General features: G+C 39.4%; 1 long non-coding RNA gene across 1 annotated transcript in view; it reads right to left on the bottom strand.

Moving 5' to 3' along the window:
- LOC137145054 (uncharacterized) overlaps positions 1-12,905 on the bottom strand; it is a 28,442-nt gene that overhangs the window by 5,184 nt on the left and 10,353 nt on the right. Inside the window, exon 2 of the long non-coding RNA XR_010917553.1 lies at positions 1,287-1,411. This is a non-coding gene — a long non-coding RNA (uncharacterized lncRNA). The remainder of the gene's footprint in view (positions 1-1,286; positions 1,412-12,905) is intronic.

Genomic DNA, 12,905 nt, shown 5'->3' with positions numbered 1-12,905 from the left:
CAACCACCCCAAAAGCCCGAACACCTTTAAACACAAGCCACATGATACACACAATGGCCACCACCAAGCAGCAGAATAAAAACCTTCAGTATCTCACTTTTAAAAGTCTTTCAAGTCCTCAGAGGTCTTAAACTTTCCGAATGATACCAAAAAGTGGTACAGGGAGGTGAGGGGGAGGGAAACCCCCTACTTGTTTCGGCATATCATACAATGAAACTGATCATGCCTTGTTTTGTAATTCCACTTGCCAGTCCTTTTTTAACTGATATCTATGTGAAATGAGCTGAAGTTCACGGTCCAGTTAGGAACGGATAATACATTCATTGTCCTGGCAGCAAACTTTTTCTCTCACTGGAAGAATTCACGCTTGCCTCAAGAATAATAATTACAGAAAACTAAAAATGCACTGCTAACGAATTAATCCCTAACGGACAACACACTAACGAGGGCAGTAATGATTTGAGGACTCTCTTCATCACAACAGGACTTGAATCTTCCGCTACAATGGGCTATTGTGCATCCTCCTAACTCACTATACCTCTTATAGATTCAAGATGTCAAAGGTTGTCTGGCCCGACTGACCATGACATGCTAGTTAACTCATTCTACGGAGCTCACTGGAACTTTATTAAAACTTTAATTGTGCCCAAATGCAGCTTGAGCCAGATAATGTGGGATCTATAACACATGGCTTGGGATCATAACAGAATGGTAACCTGTTCTAACATAAACAAACGGAGGGAAAAGTTAGATTGGGGTCTCTGATGAAAGGCAGCGCTTTGCAAAACACACTTCTCTCTCACGTGATGATTTTATACTGTGACATAAATGTACCATCCCAGAGTTTTACTGTAATCAGGTTGTTTTGTAATGTATTGAACTTTCCCCCTCCCCTCTATAGAAAATATTGCACGGCAAAAAATACACATATACACACATGCCATATTTGAAAAGCAGCAGATAAAAGTAAAACAAAGCTGAAAGCCTGAGGGAGCTGACTAAGACAAGTTACTCTGCACAAGGCTTTTTCAAACTACTTCTCCATGTACTTTTAAAAAGAGAATTGAATAAGCTGCCCTGTGGACACTGTAGTTCACATTAACGGTCTCTTGTTACAGAGAGGAAAGCACACAAGTGGGACAAGTGTGAGGCTGCTCCACGAAAGAGTGTGAAAAAAATCAAATGTTAATTTGATAAATGTGAGGTCTGGGACATTTTGTCAAAGAGGGAGGGAAAGCAGAAAAGGGAGGAAAAAAAAAAAAAAAGCAGCCCTGCTGCCAACTCACCATCCACCAAGTTCTGGCCGAGATGTCGTAGCAGAGCTGCCATTTGATGGAGCCGTCGGAGGTTTTCCCTGCCATTATGCTGTCAGCAAGCTTCATCTGATGCTAACTCACGGGAGATAAGACACCTAATTGAGAAAACATTTGCACTGGCATGTTGGGCAACATGTAGCCCGGTCCATACCATATGGAATCATGGGTAAAAAAAAAATCTCCTTGACAATGAACCAATCTCTCACAGACCCAGTGGCAAGGTGAAGTGGAGATGAAAAGTCATCTGCTCCTAGCACTGTCCTCTCCCGGTCCCCCCCCCCCCCTTTAAAAAAAAAAATAAGAACCCACTGCTCAACATCAAAGAGAGGCGGTCAAAATTAGGGCTTCATCACTCATAATTTTGGTCTGCAAGGTTTTCCCTTTCTTTTTTTCCTTCTTTTTGAGAAGAATAAAGAGATTTAATAGGACAAAGGCAGGTAGTGGACTGCGGAGGGAGATCGCCACAGGCTATTAGCCTAAAATTTCTGCTTGACAGATGGAACTGCTTAGAGACTATCATGCAATGTTTTGGCTTTTTTTTTTTTTTTTTTTTTTTTTTTTTTTTTAAAAAGAGTTTCAGTCTCATTCAGTATCTGTTTATCGCAGCTACTTTTCCCATGAACATAACCGGGAGGGGGAACAACCTACTGAATGTTTTCAATTTCTTTTTTCTTGCTCATTTTTTTTTTAATAGTTATGGACATAATTATTTTAGTAACAAAAAGCAAAACAAACGTGTAGACTACCTAAGTATATTTTCCCCACCAGTGATTGATAGAGCTCTCAGAAGGAATCAAATACATTCTTTCTTTCTTTTCTTTTTTTAAATAAAGGGAACGATTTGGCTCCATCCTTCTTGCTTCTTATTTTTAGACACTAGAGCATGTTGTTTAAATGAATGAATGACTTTTCATACGAAGATCATATAGCTAAAGGACTACCCAAAAGCTAATCAAACAATTCCATTTTGTCTTTTTTCAATATTGTTTTTCCACCATTTCAATTTTTAAGTTTTTTTTTAATGTAACATTTGTAATATTGCTTGGTAACAACTCTACCAGTCATGTATTTTTGTTTCTCTCTACTGCAAAACTTCTCTATGTATCAGTGTTCCCATTAACACACAACTTTACTCTAGGAAACAACACCCTAACCGAGAAAAGGGACAACATTACAAAATAACAGTTTTGAAAAGTTATGAACTGATGACATTAAACAATGTCCTCCTTTCTTGGAAAATAAAATAAAAGATAATCATAGAATTGAAAAAGGGAGGAGGTAAATTATCTCCGTGCATTGTGAAAGTAGGAAACACATTTTCACTTTTATGATGACAGAATGTTAAATAGGCACTGAATGTTTTACATTTAAATCAGACCATTTTATAATATCAGGAGACAGATGTACAGTATATAATCACCTTCACTTAATAATAGGGCATTGCAATCTATGTAGTAGTCCTTTCCTTAAAGGACTCCAGGAGTGAATTTGTAAACTTGCAAACAGACTATTGCCAGTGCTATTTCTTACCTCTATTGGACAATGAGTAATAAAGTCATTCAAAAACCAGCTATACTCTACAAGCCTTTTAATTATTTAGACACAAGAGAAAAATGTATTAAAAAATCTCCACTCAAGATTAAACAATATCCATTTTAGTTTAGATCAAAAGCAGATAGTTTGCAGACACATAATTCTTCAGATTGTTTTGCACGCTAATGATAGTTAAACTATTTGGCTACAGAAAAATACACTTCCAGATTATATAGTTTACAAAATAGTTATTCACTGTGATACAGAATTTCTTTCATTCAGTTTGAACGATACCTTGAGATTTTTGTGATTTGAGAGGTGACAAATGATTTAAGGTAACACTCAACTGCCCTATTAGGAAAAGAGCTGGTCTTTATTTTCCCTCCTCCTGATGCCAACCTTAACAATATGTTTGGACGGAATTAAAAATATATTAACATGTCATCTGTACAGCACCCCAATGTGCTTTATCAGTCTGGACTGCAGGGACAGTATCAACTCTATTTAAGGAAAGGGTCTGACTAGCATGGGAAGTGTTAAGTTGTAGTTAGGGTCCAGGAAGAAAATGGACACCCTGCCAGGAACTGTCCCTGTACTGGCCAGCCAAAACATTTATTGTGTTGTGTTACTTCAGCTTTGTTAATGCTACTCCTCATTGCTTAGTGAAAGCATTATTCCTCAAAATAATCATGCAAAATATAAAGTAAAATGATTAAACAACAGTCAGCCTGAACCAGTGTCAGATTCAATTTCATTCTGCCTTCTTTTCTACATCTCTCAAATCAAACAACCTGCCCACCCTTCTTATTACTAATTTATTATTAGAGAGCCAGAACTGCTTTGTGTCTTTCCATGAAACAATTCCGACAAACCTCATATTCCTGCTTATATCATTTTACGTGGCCTTATAAGGTAATACATATACTGACAATGTTTGCCTGTATTCCTATGTAACCACTGCTTTAATAGCACTTAGGTCTACCTAAGCCTATAAAAAACTTTTCTTTAAAACACACCAAATAAACAGTCGTTAAAAAACGGATGCAGATTTTACTTTATGAATGACAGAAGCATGAAATCATTTTCTTCCAGACGGTATAGTAGTTTTATGCAAAGACATGATCATTGTTATTGGATGGTAGTGTTTTAAATCCCAAGCAATTAAGTGCAGTTAACTTTGCTATTTTTTTTTATGAGGATGGCAGTGGAGGGTCTTCTAGCATAGAGCAATTACTTCTTTCATAAGTGGGCTGTTGATATTAAAACAAGATTAAATACATGTTAAATATTGCAATTATTGTGGAAAATAAAATTATTTGGTGAGCATAATGGGGAGCAAATCAAGCATTTAACATGAGCCAGGAAATGCTACTCCAAACAATTGCATTTGTTTTATGCAATTTTTCCCTTTGATTGCTGGCAGATGCCGTTTTGGAAACCAACATCTAAATAGTTTCCCTTCAATCAGAAAAAAAGCCACACACAAGAAAATGGCTACATGTTTTGAATTTAACTCTGGTCAACAGCATTCTGCAGAACACTGCATGTGAATGCTCCAAGGATAAAATGATGCCTTCAGAACAATAATAAACCACAAAGAGGTTTGTTTTTAACCTAGATTTGTTCTGCAGGGAGGAAAAACTAAGTACTATGCGTTCATCTGTAGGGACACAGTGGCAAAATAAAAGTACTGGTGATACAAACACCTCGTCAATTTCCTACATGAAATATCAGTCATGTATCTGGGGGCTGCCAAACTACTGATTTGTTTTCTAACAGGTACTTGCCAACCACTTTCTGGCTTCATAGTGGAGATGTAGCCAACTATCCAAAGATAGTTTGCCTTAATTGTTGAGCAGGGCTACCTGCTACAGCACAAACAGCTTGAATATCTCCTGAGTATCTACACTCTGCAGTACATTCTGATGAGGTCTTTGCCACTATCACAAGCACAAAACCAGGAAAGAATGCTACAACAGGCTAACAAAATACATTGATTCAGATGAGTATCTTAAACTGGGTCCCTTACAACTCTAATATTCTATGATTCTATTGGAAACTGACTGAGAACATTGGGCAGTTTCTCCCAACATTGGTTTCTAATATTCACACTGGTAAAAGGAACTAGGTAGTACCATTCCAGATGCATGCAGCTCCCAGTAATAGATACTTACTTCATTAAGATCCTACTAATGTATATACTACATTATCTACTTATTGTATATGGTCTCTATTGCCCATTAACCCTTTCTTTATTTTCTCATACCTCTTTAGCTGCAATTAGTTGGAAGCTTTAATTCTTAAAGTGTAATAGCATATTTTAAAATCTGCTTCTAATTTTGGAGCTGTTTTCCCAGCATCATCTTAATTTAGATGTGTTACAAAAAGGATTTCCTAATCTTTAACCATGGCAATTAGTTAAAGTGCCACGTCAGAGCAGATAGTGGATTTTTGGACAACCTCTGAACTCATGCAAAGCCACTGACAACAAGTGTATGTTCTAGCTTTTGGAAATCCTATAATCCTGGCTTCAGTCAACAGGCCCTGCTGTAGCTAAAGGCGCAAACATGGAGTGATGCAGCATGGGGCCATTATTTCTGCAGCTAAATGGATCCATTGGCCAAAATGAGTGCAACAGTTGAAGCCCTTGTCGGAGACTTCAGGATGCTGTAAAGCTGCCTAAAATCCACATAGCTAATTTGTGGGCCTCGCCAGGGTGAGGTTGAGGATTCTTCCCCAGCTACTGACAGGTCTCATTTTACTCTGTGCTTCTGATCCTTTACCTGTAATTTTACTCTGTACATATGACCCTTTAGCTGTAATTCTTCCTCTCCACCACCACTCCTCATCTTCCTGTCACCCAGATTTTCCTCCTGCCTAATCCTCAATTGGAGTCATAAACCTCTGTTTCTTACATAGTCTGTTACTATGGAGTCAGACTGATATCAGAGATGCAGTATCATGACTTCACAAGTAGGAGGAGAGAGAGAAAATGGAAGGAAAACCTTGTTTCAGGGTTTAAAATCAATTAAAAATTCCCCCCAGTGCGTTAAGAAGTGTAAGCAGATTTATTGTTAGCTCTGACACAACGGAATATCTTCTGTAACATACCAGGTCTCATCTAAGGCCCCAATTCGGCAGAGCACTTATAATATGTTCTTAACTTTAAGCATGTGCTGGATCAGGGCCTAAATCACAGCCAATTAAATTACTGGACAAGTGCTAATTACAATGCCTTAGGTTCCAATCCTGCAAACACCTACTATCAGGCATGATGCTTTCAACTGTGAGTAGCCTCACTAAGGTCAAATGGACTACTCGATGCAGGAGGAAAGACAGAAAATATAAAAGTGTAAATAATTAAGGAATTTTCCCCAACATGCAGACAAAGTTATATGAGGCTAAAAATACATTATTTAGGTAGTGAAAACAGAGTTTACTCCAAATACTCACAACAGTTTTACTCTCACCTTGCTATTGATTTTTTTCCTCCTAACAGGAAATACCACAGAAATCTACAAACCTATATTTGTGTTGTAATCCTTTACATTTAAACTCTTTGGAGAAGAATTACAAGCCCAGTATTTCATTCGTCTTGTGAAATATTTATTTTGCTTGTGACTTTAGAGGACATCCAGAAGACTTCTGATTCTCTTCTGTAACCCTACCAAAGGAGTCAATCCACAGCAAAACTCTAATAAGCAGATTCATAACTAGTACAAGAGGAGCTGAAGAAAACTAAAAGGTTAATATATTCTAACTAGATGTTAGGTATAGAATGTCAGATCTGTCAAATTTCATTACAGTTTGCTGCTCAATGGAAAAGATTTGATTTCTTTTGCCACTGTCCTACTATGTTCAAGTCACACAGTGCCAGCAGCAACCAGCCAACGACCACAGGCTGGCACTGAGCAGGCCTGAGTGGGAAGCCAGCCGCAAGGACCATCTGTTTCCGATTTCTAACTAAGCCAAGATGTGCAGTGAAGTGCATTCCATTCACTGAGCCAGCCTTCTCCCTGCTCAAGTTATTAGTGTTACAAGTGAAATTATCTTTTCCAAACAGTGGGGGAGCTATAATCCTTATGGAACAAGACTTAAAGAAAAAAAAGGGGGGGAGGGAACCCCCAGAGTCAGACATCTTCTCTTAAAGTTGTAGAAGAGACTGCCTGTACATTTAATTACAATCTTCACGGAGTTTATAATTTTAAAGTAGGTTTTGTTAAGCATGATGAGTGTGTATGTTGATTCATCTGGTCTAACTGAATAAACTAATCAAGTATCTTTAGAATGTTATTTGTGAATAAAATTAAAAGTAACAAGATAAATGTACAATTAAACCTCTTTAAGGTTAAGTAACTTGAAAAGCATCATAGATTTTAAAATATAATTTAAAGTGAGAGTGCCTAAACAAGGCTAATTACATCTAGTCACACAGTTTCAGTATGCAATTTATATTTAACCTCTAAGGAAAAGAAGCAGTCTTGGCATAGTAATCATGTAGATTTAAGGATATGCTAAACAGATAGCGGTCTGTGGAATAAGCCCTCGTCATAGGATATTGGTCTCTTATTGGTACGTAAACGCCAGGTGAAATCAAAGGATTTACTGGAATCAAAAAGCATTGGAGGTGAAACTGAGAAGTTTATTTTCAAAGTGGGAAACATTTATCCTCTGACACCATTCCATTCCAGTGACTTTATTTCTAATATACCGTGTGATTAATGATGTGGCTACTGTCATTGTGTCTGATGAACATTGGCAGAGTTGTGGAACAGTTGCTCTCTTTACTATTATTGGACATCTCGGTAAATTGGCATATATAGGATGAACTTGTTTCATGCATCAGCCAATTGGAAATCACCTCATTCATAAGAACACAATTTTATTATTCCACTGCACTGTCCATGCGATGCAAAGCCGGCTTGTTAATGGTTTAAATATTGTCCTAACTTTTACAAGTTAGCAGTCTAACCAGATGATTGGCTGACGCTATTTTCGTTTAGTATAATAGGTGTATTATGAAAACCAATTGGAAGAAATTAAGGAAATAAATTATGGGCATGAATATGTGGACCATTAACATTCCCCTTGCACACAGGCAAGTCACTGGCTTGGTCTTTGCTCAAGGCACGGTCTCCAAAGTGAATGTTGACCTCATCCTCTTGATGATACCACCTGAACGGCAGCCAGTATGCTGAGCAGCACAGGTAAATACTTAGACAAGGATTCACATATCCAAGTGCTTTGAGCAGGATTGAGCTGCATGTAAACTAATTTTGCAAGCAAGTCTGGGATAATCCATTTCAGTCGCTCTGGATTATTGAACATTATACAGCAAGATAATGCATGCCTGAACTCTGGATATATGTACAGAACATACAGCCTCTTGTTTAATCCATGCCACTGGTTAGTCTCTGAGCACAGTGTATTCAAAGGGTCCTAGAAGATAGGGCCAAATTCTCTGATGGCAAAATCCCATTGACTTCAATGGGGACTATGATAGTCTCAGCTATTTTAACTGCCTTTGGGATAGCAGAGCACCCGTCCACTTTGGAAGCAGCTTTACTATAAATCTCTTTTCAGATACTCAATAACTTTGATTAAAAAAATACCTTTGGAGCTGAAATTTTCCATGCTTAGTCCCAGCCTGGAGGTTATTTTTTTAGTGAGAAATATCTGCAAGTCTGCCTAGGTTCAAGCTCATTTTTTAAAAAAGGAAATAAAAAGGAAAAAGTTTCAACGTGCCAAGTTTATAAATTATTTTATTACTTTAGAACTACTAAAAAGTCAATTTTCTTCAAACTTGGGCTGAAGCTAAAAATCAAACCAAGATGTAAAACTTGACATACTATAATTTACTGTACCACATGGGAAGTTTCAAGATATTCCAATGTGCAGATATTAGAAATTGTATTAATTGAAATTTATAGTAATATCACGTGTTAGCCCTTAAGCTCAAGGGAGAAGAGTTACAGTCAGGCTTTCCACCTCAAGTCTGAATTTCCTGAATCCTAATAACTTGATTTCAGCATATAGTGATGCACTAACACTAGCCTTTGCATGGAATAATAAACAGAGTTATAACTGGAATGCAGATGTTTAAAAGCATAGATCTTCCTTAATCAAAAGGCCATGGACCAGATTCAGAAAAACTAGCAAAGGGAGATATAAATTACATGTCCTGGTGCTAAGTAAGCCTCTTTTCAGTGGAGGAATCCACCATGACAAAAGTCAGGTAGTTTTTCCATCCCTATTCTCCCATGGATGAGATGGGTTGTACCCATAACTCCCACTGGAACTTCACTGGAGCTCTCCCAAGGGGTGCTGCTGACAGGAGGTGCTAAACCAGTGCACTCTGCAGTCACCTTGGTTATAACACCCTCCTGGCCAGTGCAGCCCACGTTTTAAGCTGGCTTGACATCTTAGGGTATGTCTACACAGCAAAGAATGCCCATCCCTCCCCCTAGAGCTGTCCCATGCCAGCCGACTTGGGCTCGCAGGGCTTAGCTGTGGGGCTTTTGCACTGCTGGGTAGACTTCTGGGCTCGGGCTGGAGCCCAGGCTTTGGAGGGTTCCAGAAGCCTGGGCCCAGAAGTCTACCCAGCAATGAAACAACCCTGCAGCCTGAGACCTGCGAGCCTGAGTTGGCTGGCATGGGCCAGCTGGGGGGAGGGGAGGCATTCTTTGCTTTGTAGACATATTACCCTTTGATGCAAGGGTGATTGTGGCCACTTTACACCATTGAAATCTTGCCCCTCAGTAGGTTTTCCCTAAGCCTCTGTGCTGGAAGAAGTCAAGGTAAGCCCTGGAGTGAATCTAGCCGTATGTTTTTATCTTTCTAGACACACAGTCTGGAGTATCTGTAAAGTGAACTCGCTTCTGTGGCTGAAATTAGATGTTCTCTGTGATGAAAAGGTCCTGATACCATTTCTGACGGGCTTTGACGCCTATGCTGTAGGAATGGCTGGAATGTGTATCTAGGTTAACAACAGGCTGCTTTGACCCTACAAGCACAAACACAAGCAGAGTCATCATAGTCAACAATGCCGCTGACAAAGTGTTTTAAACTACAGAGTAAAGCAATACTGGATTTATGTGTTGACTGTAACCCTTAATTTAATGTCAATAAATGGGCTGGGTAAATTTCTCTTGTTAGCTGGAAACCTCAGAATGAAACAGAAACATTCTGGTAAACCACAAGCTTGTTCTTAGACTATACAGGGTTACATTTCCACTTCAGTGGCATATGCAGACTATTTCCTCGGTAGGGCACTAAGACCGAATAGCCTAGGAGAAGATGAGTCAATAAAGTACATGACTGCAGGGCTGTTGTAGTTGTATTGGTACTAGGATACTAGAGAGAGAAGGAGGGTGACGTAGTATCTTTTATTGGAGCAACAAGCTCTCGAGTGGCACAGAGCACCTGATGTGTGGCTCTGAAGGTTCTACACGGTGGCCTTCGAAGGTGACTTTATGAAGAAGAGAAGGGGCATGGCATTATGAATGGGAAGTGTGTTCCCTGAGTTGCCCCCTGCAACTTTTTAAACTGACATGTCTGAACTGGCCCCTTGCATGATGGGGAGAAGGCTGGGAGCTTGCCCACTGGGCTGCAGAAGCCCCAGGGACAGCAAGGCAGAAGCTTGACTGGCTCTGACTGATCCTGGGGCAGTGCCTTGCAAAGGATGGATCCTCTCCCTAAGGCATCAAAAAAAAAAAAAAAAAAGGAGGAAAAGCTCATGACCAACAACCAGTGTCACTCCCTGAGTCTGAGCTGGAGCAAGAGCAGAGCTCTAGCTTGTTACGGCTGGCTATGGTCCCCAGGGGACTACTCACCAGCTAGGGACAGTTTGAGCACCGCACACTCTAGCCACTTCCCTGCCCAACCCCTGGCACTCCCCCTCCCAACCCCTGTGCCCGGGCCTTCATTGACAGAGATGTAAGAGTCAGCTTTCTCAGATCCATGTCCTCTTGGGTTTTCCTAGGCCAGGGGGATCCCCAGCAGGGAGTTGTGTTTGGTTTCTCCTCTCCTTGAGCAGCGCAAAGGAAGCAAATCAGGGCACAACATCAGCCCCACAAGATTGATTGCGACCCCCTGACATTTTAGAAATAATATGTGCATCTCTCAGGCTGAAAACGCTGGACAGCACTGATATGAAGAGTCACAGATTGCCTTCTGCCTTCCATTCCTCAGCAAGATTCCTTCTTTGTTCTCCTTTACTAAAACTGTGCTCCTATGCCTTGTCAAGATACTCCAGGCAGGGGAAATGCTGTACTCCATATTTGTGCAGCATTCTGTTGATTTGTGGCATGACAATAGTTTGAGTGGTCTTGCAGAAAACTCAGTTGCTTCATGTGGCTCAATACTTCCTGAAACATGTGCTGTTAACTTATTCAATTCAGTTCAAATACCAGGTCCACTAGAGAGGCCACCTGTGGCCTAATAAATCTACTACCTATTTCTTCAATGTAAGCCATCTACTATTACCAACAATTAGCAGACAATGTAAAGTAGCTTACCTTCAGGACAGTACTGTAGGACAATGGCTGGGTAAATAGATTGCATGACATTTCAAACCTACACAAAATGTCTGGACTGAAGTAGGTTTTTCAGATGGGCCTGTGCTGTGGGAACCCTATCGCTGGAGTGCAGACCAAGGCTTACCAAGAATAGCTTGCAATACAAGCCCAAGAGCAATGGGAAAGGCCTTACCACATTGGGTAGAAGTGAGCTAAGAAGAGTGCCCCATCCAGAAAGGCAAATAGAGGAGCTGAGTTTGCACTGAGTCCCGTATGATCAAATTTTTGTTGATCCTCATGGGCAACTGCAGGAATTCACACACACACACGCACAGATTAATATTTATGTTTACATATCCCTAGTCAAAAGTCAGCCCATAAAAATTATAGCAGAGCTGGAAAGCGCCCCCTAAATGCAAAACATACATTATGAAAAAAATACAGATGGAGAAAAAATAAACCAACAGAAAAGGATCCAGAGCTAAAAGAGAATAGCTAATGAAGCCATTGGGATGCTATTCAAGTTCAGGACTAAAATAGAATGGCAGGGATATAGTAGGCCAGGAATAAGATACTCAGAAAGAACTATGCAAGAGAAGCTTGCACAATATCTGTCTGTTGTATGCATTAGTATCACTAGTGCTGATAGTCCTCACATTAATAAGCACTAATAACTTTCCTTATATTCTTTTTAAACCCAAATAACTATTAAGCTAATGCTAAATAAGAGATAGTAAAAGAGCTGATACAACTTAAGTTTGTCAACAGTGGATAGAATTGTACACAGATAAAATCATTTGACTTAGCTTGTATTGTAACAGATTCTGGGAAAGACCAATACAAAGAGTCTTGAATTAGATTCTCTCAAACAATTATGCAAAACGTTGTTAAAAATAATAATTTTAGGAAATAGGTCTTGACAGCATAGCATAAATAAGGTGAGCCTGGCTGCAGGTCAATAAGGGACAGGCAAGCCAGTTTGGCTAAAACAACAACTGATTTAGTGCTCTAACCATCACATCATCCAAACCCTTTTTGATGTCCAAAGAAAGTCTGTCTAACTTTAAATTAAATTTTTAATTGTTTGCACTTGTGCACTGGTGCTTCCAATTTTGTTCCCAGACAGAACTAGACAGAGTCATCTATTCTGTTACTCAGTTTCGCAAATAATTTGCCTACAGTTCGATAAGCAACCCAGTTTTGGGGTTTATCTGAACCAGACTTTGGGTTTTACCTATATCATATTCGTGCAACTTTAGACCCTAAAATAAGGCACACATTTTATCACCACTGTAAACAGAGAATGCAATATAAATAACTGGTGCCATTTTATCTTGAGATGGGAAATAAAGCACTAGCATGCCTATGCCCCACAAATAATTTACCAACAGGGGCAGATTCTCATTCTTGGAAGAAAAAAAAAGTGTGTAAGCCAAAATATGGATAGGTAAACCACAATGAGGTTTTGTGATCCTTTGAATTATTTTTTAGTTCAAGTTCATAAGCCTCTCTCTGCTGTAATTTAATCCACTATTTTTCA

Source organism: Emydura macquarii, unplaced genomic scaffold, assembly GCF_026122565.2.
Source record: "Emydura macquarii macquarii isolate MOO-44397 ecotype Brisbane River unplaced genomic scaffold, CSIRO-AGI_Emac_v2 contig_3506, whole genome shotgun sequence".
Lineage (NCBI taxonomy): Eukaryota > Metazoa > Chordata > Testudines > Chelidae > Emydura > Emydura macquarii.
Note: the sequence above shows the minus strand (reverse complement) of the source record. Positions and strands in the feature narration are given on the sequence as shown.